The following is a 23046-nucleotide window of genomic DNA, read 5'->3' as shown; positions in this document are numbered from 1 at the left end:
ACAGAGTTACAGACAGACACACACACACACAGTTACAGACAGTCACACACACACTCTCAGTTAACGGCACATAGTCACACAGACAGTTGCAATCACACAAACAGGAAAAGTTTCAGTCACACACAGGCAAACAGTCACAGACTCATGCACAGTTACAGGCAAACAGTCACACACACTCAGTTCCAGGCAAACAGTCACACACACAGGCAGACTGTTACATTGGCAGTCACACTCACACAGACAGTTACAGGCAGACAGTCACACACACTCACTCAGTAACAGGCAGACAGTCACACACACACACACCGTGGCAGTCACACACACAGGCAAACAGTCTCACACACACACAAACCGTTACTTGTGATCTGCAGCCAGCAGAAGTGCAGGCCAGAGGTGCCAGACTGCCTCCCATGTATTACAGAGGGGCAGACTAAGTATCTCACACACAGGCAGACAGTCACACATGCTCAGTTACAAGCAGACAGTCACACTGACACACACACACAGTTACAGACAGACAGTCACACATGCTCAGTTACAGGCAGCCACACATTCAGTTACAGGCAGACAGTCACACACACACACACACACACACACACACACACACACACACACACACAGATGCAGGCACACACACACAGGCAGACAGACATAGTTACAGGCAGTCACACACACAAATTTACAGGCAGATAGTCACACACGCACAGTTTCAGTCACACACAGGCAGACAGACACACAGACAGAGTTACAGGCAGTCACACACACACACACACACAAATTTACAGGCAGATAGTCACACACGCAAAGTTTCAGTCACACACAGGCAGACAGTCACGCATAGTTACAGGCAAACAGTCACACACAGTTACAGACAGACACACACACACTCAGTAACAGGCAGAAAGTCACAGACAGTCTCACACACACACACACACACAGACAGTCAAACAGGCAGTCACACTCACATCACACACTCACTCACTAACAGGCAGACAGTCACAGTCACACACAGAGGCACACACAGGCAAACACTCTCACACACATACAGAGGCAAACATTCACACACACAGGCAGACAGACACACAGTTACAGTTACTCCTTGGCTTTAAACCCCACCCCCGATGCCATGTTAGCTGCGCATCAGCCTTGCGATAAGCTCTGCCTCTCATTATTTTTTCCATAGACCCGGGTAGTTAATAATGAAATCCTCCACCCACGTACCTGCTCTAGCTCCCCCATGCATACCTGTTATGAGGCCATGTGTGAGCTGTTTCGGCCGCATTGTACCCCTTGCTCCATGGCGCCCTGTGCGGCCGCACAGCTTGCACACCCCTAAGGCCGGCCCTGGGTGTAAGTGTAGGTTAGTGAGGATTTATGACCAAGATTTTCTTTCCTAAAGCATATTCAAGTCTAAAAAAATTATACATGCTTTTGTTGAGATGAAATGTTAAATAATAAAAATGGTTTTGCAAAGTAATGCTTTTATTATTTGCGTATTTTGTTTTACTTTATTTAAATTAAAATGTTATATATTGTGGGACAAGTAAATTATTAAAATATACATTTGAAAAACTGCTTGATATTACATTCCCTTTTATGAAAACTATTGTGACAAAAGCTAGATGCTTTTTTATTTTTTTATTATTCTTTATTTTCAAGATTTTTTTTTTATAAATGTCTTATTTACAGAAATAAGTTACACATGTTGGCAATGCATATTTTACCTACTAATATTTTTGCATTTAGATATATTTCCCAGCAGAAGAATACTTTGAATTTAAAGTAATTACAGAAGAAGCATTAGTGTAGAATTTAGCAGCATATTGACTGTAATAAGGGAGAGCCCTTTATCAACACCCAAATGATAATAGATAAAGAATAATATAAAATATAATGTTACTTTACAAAAGGAACATTTTGAAGGCATGCATGAATTATAAAATGTGTTAGGAAAAAAACAAAACAGCAATAGTCTCAGTGCTGAACGTACTCTTATGGGCCATTAGAGATCTGAAATGATTGATAGATGCATTTAGATGGTAAAATGAGAAAGATTGCCTTACTTTAGTAAAAGAGTTGTCAAGATATGACTCAAAATGTGACACACATTTCAAAACAATTAGGGATTATTCTAGCCTCGGTGAGGGAATAATCTAAATTTTATTAAAGACAGGTGGCAAATTATTGTTTTACCTCCTTTACTGAAACCTCCAGCAGTAAGAAATAGTAAACATAACTTTTCAAAACAACCAATCAGAACAAAATAACAGCAGTATAAAACCACTTAGGCAGACCCTCCCACTTCTTCTTTCTTTGCCGCTGCCTCCAGGTGAGCACTCACCAACTCAGAGTTGTCTCTGCTCTGGGTTGTTTTTTGCATAGTACTTACTTGCTGTGTTATTTGCTATGTTTACTTGTAAACTGTATATGTGGCTTTTGCTGGGCTGTCTGTGGGGTGGGTTCCCTGCTTCCTGTTGAGGGGTTTTGGATTTTTTCTCTACCCTGTTACACAATCCTGGGGTTTTCCCTGGGGTTTCCCCGGCCGGCCCTCACACTGTGCGTTCCAGCGATTCCCTCCTGGGTTCTACCGCCCCCACTTTCTCCCCCTCACTCCACAGCTGCTCCTCTTCTTCTTACTCCCCCCACCCCTCTTCTTACTCCCCCACCACTCTTCTTACTCCCCCACCCCTCTTCTAACTCCCCTTCCCACTTCTTACTCCCCTCCCCCTTCTTACTCCCCCCTCCACTTGTCTTCTTCTTACTCCCCCACCTTCCCTCTTCTTCTTAACCCCCCTCCCCTCCCCCAGTTCTTCATAACCCCCTCCCCCAGTTCTCCTCCTAACCTTACCTCCCCTGTAGCGTGGCAGAGCTCCTCTCCGGTCCGCGGTACAGGAGTTTCTGTTTCCTGTACCGGCCGGACTGACAGGAAGTGCACACTAAGTGGTCGGGTCGCGGACCGGAGAGGAGCTCGTCCACGCTACAGGGGAGGGGAGGTGAGGCAGTGCGGCAGCCCTCTATAGAGCGCTCAGGCGGCTGCAGCATTTAAAGGGCCGGCTATGGGGGCGCTAGGCGGCTGCCTAGTTCGACTTATAGGAAGCGCCGGCCCTGCCTGTCACGACAGTGACCCCTTCACACAGAGTGTAACCCAGAGGAAGACGTTTACCGGACCTTAGAATGGCCGGGCTTACGTCAGAGAATAGTCAAAGGGAATAGCCAAAAGGTCAAGGGAGTACAGAAGACACACAAGATAAACCAAGCCAATAATACGGGAAACCAGGGAGTAGAATAGTCAGAAGGAGAGCCAATAGTCAAATACCAAAATCAGTCAGAAAATATCAAGAGCGCTAGAGGGAATCAACAAGAACCACACTAGGGCTCTGAACAAATGACAGGGGCGCCTTCTATAGTGTGGGATCTTTAGCTTTAAAACCATGCCCCCAAAAGGTCCGGGAGCATGGTCACGTTGAAATTTAGGCTGCACTATTTTGTTGACGTCGGCGCGCATGCCCTGCGTCATAAAAATGGTCGTGTTGCGAGCGGCCAGCGTCAGTAAGACTGTGCCGCCTCCCGGAAGTGTGAGCAGAGGACGCCGTGAACATCAGAGGCATCCACCCATGAACGTTCCTCGGGACCGCAACCCTTCCAATCTATAAGATATTGTAGTTTCCCCCTAGAAACACGGGAATCTAAAATGGACTGCACTTCGTATTAGTTTTGGTCCTCTACGAGTGCAGTAGGAGGTTTCGAGGATTTTTGAGTATAACGATTACATACTAAAGGTTTGAGGAGGGAAACATGGAAGGAATTAGGTATCTTCATGGCAGTCGGCAAGCATAGGCTATAACAGACTGGATTAATGCGTCTGAGTATTTGGAAAGGACCTATAAAACGTGGAGCAAACTTCATAGAAGGGACTTTCAATTTTATATTATGAGTGCTCAACCATACTTTGTCCCCTGCTACGAATACAGGAGCATCCCTTTGATGTCTATCCACACTACTTTTTTGTACATTGGCCTTTTGAATCAAAATATGTTTAACCCCTAACCAAGTCTCTTTCCTATCATTGATAGTGCTGTCAACACTTGCCACTCCAGTAGATGAAAAAGAACTCGGAAGAGTTATAGGGTCAAAACCATAATTGACAAAAAAGGGACTGTGTTGAGTAGATTCATGCACCAGATTATTATGGGCAAATTCAGCCCACGGAAGTAACTCCACCCAATCGTCTTGATGAATGGAAGTGAAACAGCGGATGTATTGCTCAAGGGATTGATTCATCTTTTCCGTAACCCCGTTCGATTGGGGATGGTAAGACAGATTTAGATTGATCCCTAAATGGTTACAAAACACCCTCCAGAACCGTGAAACGAATTGCGGACTTCTGTCGGAAATAATATCTTGAGGTATACCATGTAAACGTGCCACCTCCCTTATAAACAAAGAGGCCAGTTCGGAGGAAAATGGTAATTTGATTAGCGGGACCAGATGGGTCATTTTAGAGAATCTGTCTATAATAGTCAATATCACACTGTGATTCTTTGAAAGAGGTAGGTCGACTACAAAATCCATGGTAATACTCGACCATGGTTTATCGGGAATAGGTAATGGCATGAGAAGACCAAAAGGACAACCTTTAGATGATTTAATAGAGGAACAGATAGTACAGGCAAGAACGAATTCACGAACATCCTTCTTGTATGAAGGCCACCAGAATAGTTTTTCCAGTAGCGATTCAGTTTTATGAATACCGGGATGACCTGCTAATTTGGAGTCGTGTACAAGAGATAAGACCTTTTTTCTATACGTCAAAGGCACGTATAATTTCCCCTGAGGAACAGTCAAGGAGGTATGATCCTGGAATCTGAATAGTTCCTCCATCAACCCAGAAGAGATTTTGACATGAACAGTGGCTACTATGTGATCGGCTGGGATTATGGAGGACAATTGGGTTTAGGGGGGTGATTGATGTTCATATTGGCAGAATAGGGCATCAGCCTTAGTATTCTTTGATTACATGTTTCAAGGTAATTAAAGCATGTTAAAAACAAAGACCATTGAATCTGCCTGTCTGACATTCTTTTAGCCTCTCAGAAATAGGAAAGGTTTCTATGGTCAGTGAGAATGGTAACAGGAACAGATGACCCTTCTAATAAATGATGCCATTCTTTAAGAGCTGAAATAATAGCCAACTGTCAGGATCGGGACAGGGATCCAACACGCAGAATACAAACAGGAGCTAGGTACATATACCGGACCTTAGAATTGGCCGGACTAACGTAAGGAGAAAGCAAAGAATGGTCAGAGACAAGCCGAGGTCGAGGGAACGAGAGAACAGGTAAGCGAGAGACGAGCCGAGGTCAAAGGACACGAGAGGTAAGCAGGAACGAAAATACAAGCCGAGTCAGAACCAAAAAGACAAACAGTAATAAGAGCACTGAGTGACCAGACAAGCTAGAACCACGACAGGGCAATGAACCATTACACACATCCCTATTTTATACCTTGGCTCTTTAATTGATGACTCCGCCCCTGCCGAGCCCTGATTCGTTGTTCGGAACTAGATTGACAGGTCGGGACGTGATAGCCGTCATGACGTCGGCTCCTGAGCGCCGCGTCATAAAAGGAGGTGGGGCTATCGCGGCCGGCGTGTAAACGGCAATGAGAGCTGTGAGGATTGGGTGAGTCAGCCCCCCTGAGACGGCCATCTGAAAGTCTAACCTCCTCCGAGGTAGAGACTTCAGGTACCCTGACAGTACCCCCCCTCTCAGAAACCGGGGCGAGACGGAATACGAGCATGAAATGCCCTGAGGAGACGAGGGGCATGCACATCTTCCCGGACCACCCAAGACCTTTCCTCAGGACCATAACCTTTCCAGTCAACAAGATATTGCACCCTCCCCCGAGAAACCCTAGAATCGAGAATGGACTTGACTTCATACTACTCCTGACCCTCAACCTGGACAGAACGAGGGGAGGACACAGCGGAGGAAAACCTGTTACAAACCAAAGGTTTCAATAAGGAAACATGAAAGGAGTTGGGGATGCGCAGGGCAGGCGGAAGAGCCAGACGATATGCAACCGGGTTTATACGAGACAGAACCCTGTAAGGACCTATGTAAAGAGGAGCAAATTTCATGGAAGGAACCTTCAAGCGGATGTTTCTGGTACTCAACCATACCCTATCACCCGGGGAAAAAACCGGAGCCACCCGTCTGCGTTTGTCAGCGTGTCGTTTGGACACTGTGGAATTATGAAGAAGAATTCGTCGAGTCTGATCCCACAACTTCCTCAGATTGACAACATGAACATCAACCGACGGTATCCCTTGGGAAGGGGAAACCGACGGAAGAACGGAAGGATGAAAGCCATAATTCATGAAAAAAGGGCTAGAACGAGTAGAATCGCAAACGAGATTGTTGTGCGCAAACTCCGCCCAAGGAATCAGACCGACCCAATCGTCCTGGTGTTCAGAAACAAAACAACGCAAAAATTGTTCAACCTTTTGGTTGGTGCGTTCGGCAGCTCCGTTGGACTGGGGATGATAGGCAGAAGAAAAATTCAATTTGATGCCAAATTGAGAACAGAAGGACCTCCAAAACCGGGAAACAAATTGGGACCCTCTATCAGAAACAATTTCAGAAGGAATACCATGTAAACGAAAAATCTCCCTCGCGAAAATCTCAGCCAATTCGGGAGAAGAGGGCAATTTAGGCAGGGGTACAAAATGAGCCATTTTAGTAAACCTGTCAATCACCGTGAGGATAACAGTATGTTTTTTAGAAACAGGCAAATCGACAATGAAGTCCATAGCCAAACAAGACCATGGTTTCTCGGGAATTTCTAGGGGGTGCAAAAGCCCACATGGAAGCGTATGAGCTTGTTTAGTCCTCATACAGACATCACATGCCCCGACGAAGTCCTTAACATCCTTACGTAACGAAGGCCACCAGAAATCTTTAGAAATCAGAGAACACGACTTGTGTATGCCAGGGTGTCCGGCAAATCTACTGTTATGAAAACACTGCATCAGTTCCAGTTGGAGTTCAGGAGGAACGAAGTACCGATCCCCAGGAACAAGTCTGGGAGCCAGATGCTGTACTTTCTTGATCTCAGCAAGCAACGGGGAGTGAATCTTGATGCTCGTGTTGGCAACAATATTACACTTGGGAACTACAGAAGAAAAAAACATATCAGACATAGTAGAAGGTTCATGTTGGCGGGACAATGCATCAGCCTTAGAGTTCTTAGAACCAGGTCTATAAGTGAGCACGTAGTTGAAATGAGTAAGGAACAAAGACCAACGAGCCTGCCTGGTGGACAAGCGCTTGGCTTCCCCTATATAGGACAAATTCTTGTGATCCGTCAAAATAGTAACCGGGTGTAAAGTCCCTTCCAACAAATGTCTCCACTCCTTTAAAGCCATAATGACCGCTAATAGTTCCCTGTCACCAATATCATATCTGCTTTCAGGCCCAGACAATTTCTTGGAAAAAAAACCACATGGGTGCAGCGGTTTATTCAAACCTAGCCTTTGGGACAAGATAGTGCCTATACCTGTCTCTGAGGCGTCTACCTCGAGTAAAAAAAGGCAAAGAGGTGTCAGGATGAACTAATATCGGTGCTGAGGCAAACTGTTCCTTGAGTGTTCTGAAAGCAACAAGCGCCTCAGGAGACCAGGTCTTGGTATCAGCACCCTGTCTAGTCATATTGGTAATAGGAGCAATAATAGAAGAGTACCGTTTAATGAAGCGCCTATAATAATTGGAGAATCCGATAAACCTCTGAATGGCCTTGAGTCCCTTGGGCAATGGCCAATCTAAAATTGATTGGAGTTTAATCGGGTCCATCCTAAACCCGTCTCCAGAAATAACGTAACCAAGAAAGTTTATCTGAGATTGGTCAAAGCTACACTTCTCCAATTTGCAGTACAAACCATGTTGTAGAAGTTTGCGCAATACCCTTCTGACTTGTTTGTGGTGAGTCTCAGGCTCTCAAGAGTGTATTAGTATATCATCCAAATAAACTATAACACATTCATGTTGAAATTCCCTAAGAACCTCATTAATTAGGTCCTGGAATACAGCAGGAGCATTGCAAAGCCCGAAGGGCATTACCATATACTCATAGTGGCCATACCGGGTATTGAAAGCCGTTTTCCATTCGTCTCCCTGCTGAATTCTCACCAAGTTATAAGCTCCCCTCAGATCTAACTTGGTAAAAATCTTGGAGCCTTTCAGACGATCAAATAGCTCAGTAAACAAGGGAATAGGATAAGCATTTCTGATCGTTATCTTATTCAAGCCCGATAATCAATGCAAGGCCGTAGAGTGCCATCTTTCTTATCTACAAAAAAGAAACCGGCCCCGGCTGGAGGAGAGGATCTCCTAATAAATCCCTTGTCTAGATTCTCCCGTATGTACTCCTCTAAGACTAAGTTCTCCTTAGTGGATAGAGGATATACTGTACCCCTCGGAGGCATAGTACCAGGCAGGAGTCTAATCTTACAGTCAAAGGACCTGTGTGGGGGTAAAGTATCAGACCTCTTTTTATCAAAGACTGCCTTTAAATCCAGGTGCTGAGATGGTATCCGTAAATCTGTGGACTGGTTAGAGTTACTTGGTGCGTCAACTACGCAAACCGGTGAGATTTTCTGTAAACAACCTCTCTGGCAACCCTGACCCCAGGAGACTATCTCACCTTGTTCCCAATCAATAATAGGGTTATGCTTCTTAAGCCAGGGATACCCCAAGACTATTGGAACTGAAGGAGATGAGATAAGCATGAGGGATATTCCCTCCTCGTGTAAAATACCAATGGTTAACTTAACTGGTATAGTCTCACGAAAAATAACAGGGTCTGATAATGGTCTACCATCTATGGCCTCAACGGCCAAGGGTGTATCCCTTAGCTGAGATGGGATAGAGTGGTAAAAGGCTTGGTCAATAAAGCTTTCAGCTGCTCCGGAATCTATCAATGCCATAGCATTCCCAAGCTAAAGAAACAGGTAACAGGCCTGTCCTCTTGAGAAACTTAGGTGCGAGCGTTTCCCGGACGGTTAGGGCAATTTAGGCGTAGGTGACCTCTTACTCCACAATACATACACAGACCCTCCCTTCTCCTGTATTGTCTTTCACTTTCTGAGAGACGAGTGTTACCTATTTGCATAGGTTCTGGGAGAGCTAGAGTTGTAGATTCAGAATTCTGAAATGCGGGAGCTAGTCTTAAGGAAGGTCTATGAGTTCTATCTCGAGTGTTCTGCCTCTGTCTCATGCGTTCATCTATTCGAGAAATAAATGAAATTAATTCTTCCAAATTTTCAGGAAGATCTCTTGTGGCAACCTCGTCTAGGATCTCATCTGATAATCCGTTCAGAAATACGTCCATATAGGCCTGTTCATTCCACTTGACCTCTGCCGCCAAGGATCTGAACTCTAACACTGTCTAAGACGTAATAGTAGTCTAGCTGCATTGGCCTTTCTTCCTGGAGGGTCAAAAGTCCTCCTAAAAGTAGCGACAAATGCATTATAATTATAGACTAACGGATTATCATTTTCCCACAGAGGGTTAGCCCATCTAAGAGCTTTGTCAATGAGTAACGAGATTATGAATCCAACCTTCACCCTGTCTGTAGGGTAGGCGCGGGGTTGTAATTCAAAATGAATCCCTATCTGGTTTAGGAAACCTCGACAGGTATCCGGAGAACCGCCATAGCGTAAAGGGGAAGTAACACGGGAAGAGGCTCCCACTGTGGCTACCTCTAGGCCTGTATTAACAAGAGAGATGGATGGTGTACGCATCTCCTCTGATTGATTACTAGGATGGGATAGCAATGCTTGCAGCGCCAGAGCCATCTGGTCCATTCTATGGTCCATGGCTTCAAATCTCGAGTCAGGAGAACCAATCTGAGCGTTTGTACCTGCAGGATCCATTGGCCCTGTCGTAATGTCAGGATTGGGACAGGGATCCAACACGCAGAATACAAACAGGAGCTAGGTACGTATACCGGACCTTAGAATGGCCGGACTAACATAAGGAGAAAGCAAAGAATGGTCAGAGACAAGCCGAGGTCGAGGGAACGAGAGAACAGGTAAGCGAGAGACGAGCCGAGGTCAAAGGACACGAGAGGTAAGCAGGAACGAAAATACAAGCCGAGTCAGAACAAAAAAGACAAATAGTAATAAGAGCACTGAGTGACCAGACAAGCTAGAACCACAACAGGGCAATGAACCATTACACACATCCCTATTTTATACCTTGGCTCTTTAATTGATGACTCCGCCCCTGCCGAGCCCTGATTCGTTGTTCGGAACTAGATTGACAGGTCGGGACGTGATTGCCGTCATGACGTCGGCTCCTGAGCGCCGCGTCATAAAAGGAGGCGGGGCTATCGCGGCCGGCGTGTAAACGGCTATGAGAGCTGTGAGGATTGGGTGAGTCAGCCCCCCTGAGAGGACGGCCGTCTGAAAGTCTAACCTCCTCCGAGGTAGAGACTTCAGGTACCCTGACACCAACAATTTCCTATCCCAAATATCATATCTTTTTTCTGTTTCTGTTAATTTCTTAGAAAAAAATCTACAGTGGTGCAGAGGTTGATCATCAGAAGGTCTGAGATAATACAGCCCCGATACTAGTCTCTGATGCATCTACCTCTAACAGAAATGGACGTGAAGGATCTGGATGTCTCAATACTGGCGCTGAAGAAAAAGCCTTTTTTAATCTCTTTAAAAGCTTGCTCAGCCTCGAGACTCCACTCCATATAATTCTTACCCTTTTTTGTCATGGCGGTAATAGGGGAGGTGATGGAGGAAAAACCCTTGATGAATTTCCTGTAATAATTTGCAAATCCCAGGAAACGTTGGATAGCTTTGAGTCCAATGGGTAAGGGCCAGTGTAGGATTGCCTCCAGCTTTTTTGGTTCCATTTGAAAGTCAGACCCTGAAATTATATAACCCAGGAAATGTACTTCGTCTTTGTCAAACAGACATTTCTCTAATTTATAATATAGCTGGTTTTTTAATAGTTTAGAAAGAACTAACCTGACATGCTTATGGTGTTCCTTAACCCCTTAAGGACACAACTTCTGGAATAAAACTGAATCATAACGGAATATTTCCATCATGTGTCCTTAAGGGGTTAATGCTCTTAGAGTAGATCAATATATTGTCTAAATAGACTATTACAAACATCTGTAAATATTCTCCTAGAACATCGTTTATGAAGTCTTGAAAGACTGTAGGAGCGTTACATAAGCCAAAAGGCATAACCCGATACTCGTAGTGCCCATAGCGAGTATTAAAAGCAGTCTTCCATTCATGCCCTTTCTTGATTCTGACTAGATTGCATGCTCCCCGCAAATCCAACTTAGTGAATATGGTTGCCCCCTTCAACCTGTCAAAAAGTTCAGTTGTTAATGGTAGAGGATAAGCGTTACATATCGTAATTTTGTTTAACCCTCGGTAGTCAATACAGGGTCTTAAATCTCCCTCCATTTTGGAGACAAAGAAAAAACCAGCGCCAGCTGGGGAGGAAGACTTAGTGATAAACCGTTTTCTTAAGTTCTCTGTGATGTACTCTTCTAATACTTTATTCTCAGCCACAGAGAGGGGATATACGGTACCTCTAGGGGTCATAGTACTGGGTAACAAATCAATGAAGCAGTCATATGAATGATGCGGAGGTAACTTTTCTGCCTCCCGTGGCTCAAAGACTCCTTTAAGGTTCAAGTACTGTTTGGGTATCTAGGTGGTCAATGGCTCCATAGTAGGAACATTGAGCAAACCTACAGACAAGAATCACCCCATTTTAAGATTTATTTTCTCTCCCAGTCTATTATCCCCTTAAGGACCAAACTTCTGGAATAAAAGGGAATCATGACATGTCACACATGTCATGTGTCCTTAAGGGGTTAAAGGATTATGCTTGGAGAGCCAAGGAAAACCAAGGATAACAGGAAAGGTGGGAGAGGTGATTTGTTACAGGGTTATAACCTCCCTATGCAAGGAACCTACGGTCAATACCACTGGATTATTTTCTTGAGTGATAAAAGGAATTGACAGTGGTCTACCATCTATGGCCTCAATGGTCAAGGGTGAAGATCTATTTAGAAATGGGAGAGCATGTTTCTGACCGAATTTGCGATCAACAAAATTCTCGGCTGCCCCAGAATCTATCAACGAAATGGTAGGTACCTTATTTTCTTCCCATTCAATAACCACTGGTAGAAGAAGCCTAAGATCTTTCTTGTCTTTTAAGGAGGACATACACACTACACCCAAGGCCTGTCCTCCTTGAGGGCTTAGGTGCTGGAGTTTTCAGGCCTGCTAAGACAGGTTAAGCGAGAATGTCATTTTTTGCCACAATATAGGCATAGTCCTTCCCTTCAAATGTATTGTTTTTCAGTCTCAGACAAATGCGTAACTCCCAATTGCATAGGGGGAGTGACTGCTGTTGTCTCAGATGAAGGGAAAGTTAATGCCAGGCATTCCGGCACCCATCTAGGTCTATCCCTGGTATTTTGCCTATGCCGCAGACGCTCATCAATGTGGGCTAGATATGTTATTAATTCCTCCAGCACATTCGGTAAATCCCTGGTAGCGACCTCATCTAAGAGCTTATCAGAGAGTCCATTCATGAACACATCCACAAATGCCTGCTCATTCCATCTAACTTCGGCAGCATGAGTACGGAATTCTAGAGCATAGTCGACTAGGGAACGAGAACCCTGTCTCATACGTAACAAGGTCTTAGCAGCGTTAGTTCTTCTCCCTGGAGGTTCAAAAGTCCTCCTAAAAGCTGCGACAAATTCTGCATAGTTAAAGACTATCGGATTGTCGTTCTCCCATAAGGGATTAGCCCAAACTAACGATCTATCTACTAACAAGGTGATTATATAGTCAATTCTCGCCCTATCAGTAGGATACACTCTAGGATGAAGTTCGAAGTTAATACTGACTTGGTTTAAGAAGCCTCGACATCCCTTAGGATCACCCCCATAACGAAGAGGGGATGTAGCATGATTGGAAATACCTGCTGCAACCATTTCCATAGGCTGTTCCTGGGGTCTATGGGCAGGGACTTGATCCTCCGGTTGGAGATGAGCAGTACGGGCTAGTAAGGTCTGTACGGCTATAGCGATCTGGTCCATGCGATGGTCCAGCTCCTCAAACCGGTTATCAGGTACCAGCCCAAGAGGGTTGACACCTGCAGAGTCCATGGCTCTAGTGTAATGTCACGACAATGACCCCTTTACACATAGTGTAACCCAAAGCACGACGTTTACCGGACCTTAGAATGGCCGGGCTTACATCAGAGAATAGTCAAAAGGAATAGCCAAAAGCTCAAGGGAGTACAGAAGATGGACACACAAGATAAACCAAGCCAATAATACGGAAAACCAGAGAGCAGAATAGTCAGAAGGAGAGCCAAGAGTCAAATACCAAAATCAGTCAGAAAATATCAAGAGCGCTAGAGGGAATCAGCAAGAACCAGCTCCCCCTTCTGCTCCTTTCTCTTTCTGATCCCTGCAGACCCTTTCTGCTCCTTGCTACCCTTTTCTGCTCCTTCTCCTACTTTACCTTTGTGCTCATTCTGATTCTTTCTGCTCCTTAACGGGTGTACTCCTTCTGTCCCTTTCTGCTCTTTGCAGTCCCTTCCTTCTCCTTGCAGACCCTTCCTGCTCCTTGCTGCCCCTTGCAGATCATTCCTGCTCCTTACTGCCCCTTCCTGCTCCTTGCAGACCCTTCCTGCTAATTTCTGCTCCTTCTACTTTACATTTGTGCTCCTCCTGCCAGTTCCAGCTCATTGCTGACCCTTCCTGCTCATTTCTGTTCCTTCTCCTACTTTACTGTTGTGCTCCTTCTGTCCCTTCCTGCTCCTTGCTGACCCTTCATGCTCCTTGCTGACCCTTCATTCTCCTTTCTGACCCTTCCTGCTCCTTGCAGACCCTTCCTGCTCCTTGCAGACCCTTACTACTCCTTGCAGACCCTTCCTGCTCCTTGCTGCTCATTTCTGTTTCTTTGTGCTTCTTCTCCTACTTTACCTTTTGTGCTCCTTGCTGTCTCTTCCAGCTCCCTGCTGCGCCTTTCTGCTCCTTGATGTCTCTTCCTGCTCATTTATGTTCTTTCTCCTCTCTGCTCCTTCTCTTACTTTACCTTCCTGCTCCTTGCTGACCTTCCTGTAGGCTGCCCCATCCCTCACTTACCTGATCTGTAGGTGAATCCCCCCATCTCTCACTTCCCTGATCTATAGGCTGCCCCCAATCCCTCACTTCCCTGATCTATAGGCTGCCCCCATCCCTCACTTCCCTGATCTATAGGCTGCACCCCCATAACTCACTTCCCTGATCTATAGGCTGCACCCCCATCCCTCACTTCTATAGGCTGCATCCCTATGCCTCACTTGCCTGATCTATAGGCTTCCCCGCGATCCCTCACTTCCCTGACTTATAGGCTGCCCCCCTATGCCTCACTTCCCTGATCTATAGGCTCCTCCCATGCCTCACTTCCCTGATCTATAGGCTGCCCCCCCATGCCTCACTTCCCTGATCTATAGGCTGCCCCCCATGCCTCACTTCCCTGATCTATAGGCTGCTCCTCCATGCCTCACTTCCCTTATCTATAGGCTGCCCCCCATGCCTCACTTCCCTGATCTGTAGGATGCCCCCCATCCCTCACTTACCTGATCTGTAGGCTGTCTCTGCTGGCTGCATGTGCTGCTCCCCTGCGGTTTCAGTCAGCAGAGAGAAGCTGGGATAAGATGTAGCTTCCTATCCCTGTTTCTCTCCATAGACTGGCCAGCACCGGTATTGCATTGTATTTTCAATCTCTCAAGAAGAATAGCAGAACAAGCTGAAAAATCCAGGGGGGGGCAAATGCCCCCCTCCCCCCTCCACCAGCCCTGTGGACACCCATGCTTTACGTACCTTATAATATCACACTTTCTGGAAGCTCAACCTACTTTTAAATGATAAAAAGTATGTATATCCACTACTACAATGGATATTCAAAAGCACACATGTAAGCACACATAAACTGGATCCTGCAAATCCACGAGGGCTACATGTCATAGCTAAAATGCATTTAGGTACAAATCACTGAACTGCGGCAGGTTAAAATGTGAATAGCAAAATTTATGCTAAAGGAACCAGTTTACAAAAATATCTGGATTAAAGATGTTCTGTAACTCTAACATTTTTCTACAACATTTGCAATACAGTTGTTAGTACACTGTAATTCACTGTTTAGTGAATATATGTTTAGTGCAGAGAACAAGATACAAACATGGTTAGTCATTGTCTGAACGAGTAACTGGACTGTGAAAGTGTTAACATTTAAACTTACTTATTTACTGGAGTTTTCTTTCATAGATCAAAGGGCACACTGAATTGTAGACACTCTTCCTGTTGTGACTAGCAATCTGGCAAAATCGGCTGTCTATTCAAGGAATTTCAAATCTCCCGCCTCTGTGCTATTGTGTCATTCATATCCCAGGATGCATTGTAAGCTTTCTTTTTCTATTTCATAACATGTTCACAGTAAGAAGATTGTGAGAGCATGCAGTCCACTGTGAACTGTGCATAATTACAATAATGTTACATAAATATCAAAAGCAGGCATGTAATTCCAATGACACATAAGCAAATATAAGATAGTATAATATAATATATATATATATATATATATATATATATATATATATATATATATATATATAAATAACATCTCATAGAGAATGGCTGGTCTTTTAAAAATGCAAATCTTTTATTAGATAAAGTTTAAAAAAGGACAGGTGAGCAGCCATTCTCTATCAGATGTTGTGTTGTTGGAGCTCTGGCTTATGCACCCGGCAGTGAAGGAGTTAAAGCGTGAGGGCAGTGGATTTATTTCATATATATATATATATATATATATATATATATATATATACAGAAAAAATTGAGAGCACTCAATGGATTTTGTAAATAAATACTATATTAAATCAAACGCATACAAATCAACGTTTCGACCGTCTAGCGGTCTTTATCAAGATGCTATGTTATGTGAAAATATTAAATATATACAATATCAGGTGTTAAATTTACCCAATCACCAAGTGCACCCTGTCTGTCCGATTTGCTCTGTGAATAGAACCGCAAAGCGCAGACTGTCGAGCGTGCTGTCGAAAAGTGACGTAAAGCACCGCCACCCAGTGTTGCCTAGAAACAGCAAAACTAAAAAAGAGAAAACCGGAGCAAATATGGAGGAGAAAAATGTTTTAAAGTCTAAATATATAGTCTAAATTTGTATAAATGTGGAATGTTGAAAACAGCAGTCTGAATATAAGCGGATAAACCGGCAATTAAATAGAGCAGACTAATATGTTGTGTACTGAATGAAAAGAAGGGCTATAAACAACCTGAAGTGAAAAACTGAGTGAATGGAAGAAATGCAAGGAAGTGAGGTGTGTGAGATGTAGTGTGGTGTTTGAAATAAAACCAAATATGAAAATTATATCGAAAAAGATCTGTATGATCTGAATAGACTGAATGTATGACAAAAAATATGTGATGATGGAGATTATGTTGAACAGACAAATGTGATGTGTGAGGAGCTGACAAAAAAAATGTGATGAAACATGAGTAGAGGATAGTCTAAAAAGTGCTAAGTGAACGTGAAATGGGTGAATGATTGTGATGCACAACCCACATGTTATAATGCCATGCAGAATGTAAGCAGTGTGACGAAAGTCTAATAATGCCAATGGACTGATATGTGTTAATATGCTGAATCATGAAAACGTAATAAAAATAGAAACTATGTGGTATAAGGTAAATGAATATGCTGAGCTGAGATATGTAAAGTGTATTGTGAGAATTGGAAACTGTAACTATGATGAATGTGTGATATGAAAAACTAGAAATACACCAAGAAATTATAATGTGTGCAGATAAAAAATAAATAAACAAACCATAATAAATGATGCTAGGTCCAGAATGACCTAAATTGTCTAATGAACCGAACAAAAAAGTATATATATTTCCTGGCTAATCATGGCAGCATATACATATGGGTTAGCTCCTCCCCTTACAGCCGATAGGACAGGAATAAAATAAACGCCTTTAACCCCTTAAGGACTGGACTGTTTTCGCACTGTTGTACATTTGCGACCAGGCCTCTTTTTACACTTTTGCGGTGTAACAATAATTGTGTTTAATTATTATTTTTACATTTTTTAATTTAATTTAATTGACGTATTATTTGTATTTTATAATATATATATATATATATATATATATATACATACAATTTATATAAAGTTATTATATATATATATATATATATATATATATGTGTGTGTAATTTAATTCTAAGTGTATTTTTATATTAATATAAAAATACACTTAGTATGACATTATATATATATATGATATATAGACATATATTCTTGTGCAAACTGTAAAAGTGCAGCAATGTTTTGTTTGGACAGCAGTGGCTTCCTCTGTGGTATCCTCCCATGAAATCCATTTTTGTTTTACATATTGTAGATTCGCTAACAGGGATGTTAGCTTTTGCCAGTGACTTTTGAAAGTCTTTAGCTGACACTCTAGGATTCTTCTTCACCTCATTGAGCAGTCTGCGCTGTACACATATATAATTATATATTTTATATTAACATTAACCTTTATTTTTTATTTTTATTTTACACTAGCAGGGAGACTGCCTGTCAGCACAGGCAGTCCCCCTGCAGGCAGACACTAGGACACCTATTGTGACCATGTGACCGCTCTGTTGAGCGATCACATGGCCCCAAGGGGTCCTAATTCGCCATGGGTAGACTGTCTGGGCTGCAGGTAGTCTCCCCACACTGCGGTCGGCAACGCTAAAATGCAGATGACGGTCCTGACACCTCCTTGGTCATTAAGGGGTTAAAAGGAGTATCCTTGTATAGGTCCCTCAGTCTTTTTCCTGTCCTACAACCCTTAGGATGTGAGCATTTTGCTCCCTTTACTTTATTTGTATGTGCTATTTTAGGGTGCCTATATTCTGTGGTACCTTTATATTATGGTTCCTTTATATTGTGGTGTTGTTATACAGTGGTACTTTTACACTGTGATGTCTTTAGACTGTGGTGCATTATGCAGCTGTGTCTTATTACTATTATTATTATTGCCATGTATATAGCGCAAGTTATATTTACATAGAATACTCTGACTAAAATTTGGAATTTCGATCTGACGTACATATTTTTCAAAAGGAGACAGTGGAAGGCCACAAAGATTCTAAATCCCTATGTTGAGTAAGATGAATCTGGAACCGCCAAGGTAAATTCCTATATGTCCAAACCTATTTTTACAAGTTCCCTTGACACACCAAGATCCACAAGCTCTGGTGTTCATGCGGGAGTCTCTATAAGTATAGGCATCCCTGAGACGGTCATTAAGATCCTCTTAAAGTCCTATAAATACTTTACATATTACTAAACTTGACATTCATTTGTCTGTTGGTCTCAAGAATTGAGGTTGGAATTACTCCTCAATCCGGCCTAGAAAGGGTCTAAGTTATAACACTCTAGAGGAGCACATATTGGCTCTTTCCATATTGATGGGTCCCATTGAGCATTAGAGCCTATGGTGCTTTGCTTCATGTAAGCAGTGATTTAACTCAAGCCTCCGTTGGGGGTGTTCATTCCAATATGTGACCTACCACTGGTCTTACAAGCTGTGACTAAACCAGGGGTGGGGAACCTTCGGCTCTCCAGATGTTTTGGACTACACCTCCCATGATGCTTTGCCAGCATTATGTGTGTAAGAGCATTATGGGGGATGTAGTCCACAACATCTGGAGAGCCAAAGGTTGCCTATCCCTGGACTAAACCATCATTCAAACCTTGAGCTTCCATAGTGTTAGCACAGAAGGTAGTACCTCAGCAAGGAGAATGAGTGAACTCCAGGCTTGGTCCTATGAACCCCCATTCACTAATTTGTAACAGGATATGGTCTTGCATTTAGCACCAGAGATCTTGCCTAAGGTGAAAGCTTATCAATGCCATTCTCTACCTGTACCAAAGGGTATCAGGGCACTCTCCACTAGTGCAGTTGCAGCATCTTGGGCTTCTATGGCAATGGTCTCTGCTAAAACTTTGGTAAAGTTGGCATTTGAACCTCTTTGAACACGTTTGTCCGGCATTACATACTGGACATTAAAACAGTGATGTGGCGCAATATGGACGTTAAGTTCTTAACTCGGTTCAATCTTCTAATCTATGTTGAATTGTTCTGATTATTTGATTGGCAGTTATTTACATTTCTGTCCCTCCCTGGTTAGCTTGGGTATTCCCATATGTATATGCTGCGATGATTAGCCAGGAAAGAGGAAAATGTATTCATACTTACCATAATTTTCTTTTCCTGGCTATTATTCATGGCAGCATAAACTACCCGCCCAGTATTGGTTTTACATATTCTGTAGGAGCTTGTTACTGACTGAGGGACTTTTACAAGGATACTCCTTTTAAAGGCATTTGTTTTATTCCTGTCCTATTGGCTGTGAGGGGAGGAGCTAACCCATATTTATATGCTGATTATATTATTGCTTTGTTTTTTTGCTTATGTGTCATTGGAATTACATGCCTGCCTTTGATATTTATTTAACATTATTGTAGTTAATCTTAATGTAGTTGATCTGGTGAGTATAGTCAGTTCCTGCAGGCTTTTGCTGTAAACACAGCTTTTTCATAGAAGTGCTGGTCCTCCTTATTGTCTACATATCATTAAACCAGAGACAGAGAAGAACTGGAAAACTATAGTTTTAAATAACCCCATGTTGCTTTACATAAAAAACATGAAATGCAAAATTTAGAAATCCACAGACCTTCATAAAGGTGACCCCATTTAAATATTTACAAATGAAAATGCCTCTGGGATTATGCAAAAAAAGTATCACATATTACAGATTTATAGATTGTAAGCTTCTTTGAGCAGGGCCTTCTTTAACTTTTGTCTCTGGCAATATTATTCTTTATGTCAACTACTTGTAAAATATTCTACACTGATCAGCCACAACATTAAAACCACCTGCCTAGTATTGTGTAAGTCCTTCTCGTGCTGCCACGGTAGCTCTGATGTGTCGAGACATGAACTGCACAAAATCTCAGAATGTGCCCCTAGGAATCTGGCACCAAGACATTAGCAGATGGATCATATGTGTACATCACACAAATGCTCGCTTGGATTGAGATCTTGGGAATTTGGAGACCAAGGAAACAGCTTGAACTTTTTGTCATGTTCCTCAAACCATTCTGGAACATTTTTTGCACCATGGCAGGCTGCATTATTTTGCTGTAAGTGGTCACTCTCAGGGATCACCATTGCCATGATGTGGTGCGGTATGTTAAAATATAAGTGCATATGACTAAAATGCAAACAATACCTGTTAAAGGGCACTATACCAATAGTGCTAATGCAATATTGTGCAAAGAAAGTGCTAATACTAACTGTGCAAAAACAGTGTAAAGTTTGTGTGTGTCTTTCTCTATCAGCTCCTTTGAGTGTCTCTAATGAAGTGAGAATTGTCTGTCAGAGCACTATGATTTTTTTTTTATTTTTAGCAAGTGCTGGCCAATCACCACATGATTAACTCTCACAGTGATACACATTTTAACTGTATGCTTGCTGGTTGCTAGAGCTGCAATTGGGCAAACTAAAATAGATGAGATTTTTAAACTCTGGGTCTGGAATAATTCAGGCCTGGATTGCAGCCACCTGGCAGCTTTCTTTCTGACTGAAATATGGACTAAAATCTGGCACCTGTCAAATAATGTAAACAATTTCCTAATTTCACAGTCAGTTTGAAATGTTGGGAGGTATGCGATCAGTCAGCCACAAGACCTATCGCCTCGTTACATACTCTGATTTTGAAGGATTTCATGTTCTTTACTTACATATGATGACACAGAATGTGACTAATACCACATTCTGGGGGCCTAATCTAAAAATAAACACATGGGAGAGGTACATAAACTATATACCCTGTGTGCACTATGGTATGTCAAACATGCATAAGTTGTCCCTTCAACAGTTCTTAACTAGGTAAACTGAATACACATAATTATATAATACAGAACCATATCTCAATCTTACCTCCAATAATGGCTACCAACCTGCCCTTTCAATTACAGATTGCATCTAGAATCCACAGGTAGTGTAAAACCAACATTGGAATATACAATGGCCAAAGCTAAAAGTTTACTCTCCTCTTAACTTTAAATAAATTAACTTGTAACTAACTAGTTAACATTATTAACTATAAAAATACACTCTATGTGTTAACTCTGCTTGAAGTCGCCAAACTTACCTGTAGTTTAAAAAGGAAACAATGTTGATTCTTCACAGTCCTTGAAAAGACAGCTAGAATTAGCAACTTTGTCCAGTACAGGAAAAATGTTTGTAATTGCTTCTGTGCCTCAAGGATCTGAAAAGTCAGCCCCACATATAAAAGACAAACTATGGTATATGCCTTCCACAAATGCAGTAAGTTCAAGTTAATAATTAGCTATACATTATATCTTAACTTATTCTGCATTGCTAGCATTTCTAGCATTGACATAGTAGACAGCAATTCTGGAATGGGGAAAAACAATAGGTCTTGGGTGGTTTATTTTAAAGTCTCTGTCACCCCCCTCAAAATGTGTATTTTATATAGATAGATCTATCTCTATGGAAGATCCCATGATCTCCTGGAATCCTTCATAGATCTTTGCTTGACCTTGAACTTGTTCTTAGTGCTGTTATCGCACACATGAGCGAGAGTACAGCACTGACGTTGTATCCTGGTAGCTAAAACACCAGGAGCTGAAGTGGATATGGCAGATCAAGATGGCGGCGCCCTTGAGAGACAAGTAAGTAAATCTCACCTTTCTCTGCCCCCGGAAACTCAGCGGTGATGTAAGCATTCAGGTCTTTGCAATTAAAGTCTACTACCGTATATACTCGAGTATAAGACAAGGTTTTCGGCACATTTTTTGTGCTGAAAAAGCCCCACTCGTCTTATACTCGAGTCAGTGTCTGTATTATGGCAACTTACATTGCCATAATACAGACCAGGACCGCCGGGCTAATTATAAGCCCGGCGGTCCTGTTGAGGGCTGGGAGCAAGCTGTTACTTACCTTTACTGCAGCTCCGTTCAGCTCCCTTCTCCTCCGTGCCGTTCAGCTCCCATTGTAAGTCTCACGAGAGCCGTGGCCGTCAGAGCGTTACCACTGGTTACCGTGGCAATGCTCCGCGCGGCTTGCAGAACACGAGATTTACAGTGGAGCTGAACGGCACGGAGGAGAAGGGAGCTGAATGGAGCTGCTGTAAAGGTAAGTAACAGCTTGCTCCCAGCCCCACTCCTGCACAGCCCATCCACTAGACCACCATGGAATAATATAGCCCCCCTCACTGGCCATGTATCAAGCAGGGAGGTTGGACCAAAAAAAATAAAGATTTAAATAATATTATAATAAAATAAGAATTTAATAATATCAAAACAAATAAAAATAAAATGTAATATTAAAATAATAATAATAATAATAAAATAATAATAAAAATGCCCACCCCCACCAAGGTTACACACTCTGCATCACATACACAAACACACTCTGCATCATATACACAAACACACTCTGCATCATATACACACACTGCATTCATAAACACACACTCTGCATCACATACACAAACACACTCTGCATCATATACACACACTGCATTCATACACACACACACACACTGCATTCATACACACACACACACGCTGCATTATATACACCCACACTGCATTATATACACACACTGCATTATATACACACACACACTGCATTATACACACACACAAACACTGCATTCATTATATACACACACTCTGCATTCATTATATACACACACACACTCTGCATTCATTATATACACACACTGTAAATAAATATTCAATGAATATAATTTTTGGGGGATCTAATTTTATTTAGAAATTTACCGATAGCTGCTGCATTTCCCACGCTAGTGTCAGGGTACCTGTAGTCTCTACCCC

The 23046-nt window shown here is 42.7% G+C and overlaps 1 protein-coding gene across 2 annotated transcripts in view; it reads right to left on the bottom strand.

Annotated features, from left to right (window-relative positions):
* LOC134586975 (isoaspartyl peptidase/L-asparaginase-like) overlaps positions 1–21456 on the bottom strand; it is a 100238-nt gene extending 78782 nt beyond the window's left edge. Inside the window, exon 1 of one of the 2 annotated variants that reach the window (XM_063442961.1) lies at positions 21333–21456. The gene's annotated coding sequence lies outside the window, so the exon portion shown is untranslated. Of the gene's footprint in view, positions 1–15341; positions 15394–21332 lie in introns of those variants that run through there. The other variant, XM_063442962.1, reaches the window with a different exon arrangement.
* Positions 21457–23046: the final 1590 nt, after the last annotated feature.

Source organism: Pelobates fuscus, chromosome 2 (assembly GCF_036172605.1).
Source record: "Pelobates fuscus isolate aPelFus1 chromosome 2, aPelFus1.pri, whole genome shotgun sequence".
Classification (NCBI taxonomy): Eukaryota; Metazoa; Chordata; class Amphibia; order Anura; family Pelobatidae; genus Pelobates; species Pelobates fuscus.
Note: the sequence above shows the minus strand (reverse complement) of the source record. Positions and strands in the feature narration are given on the sequence as shown.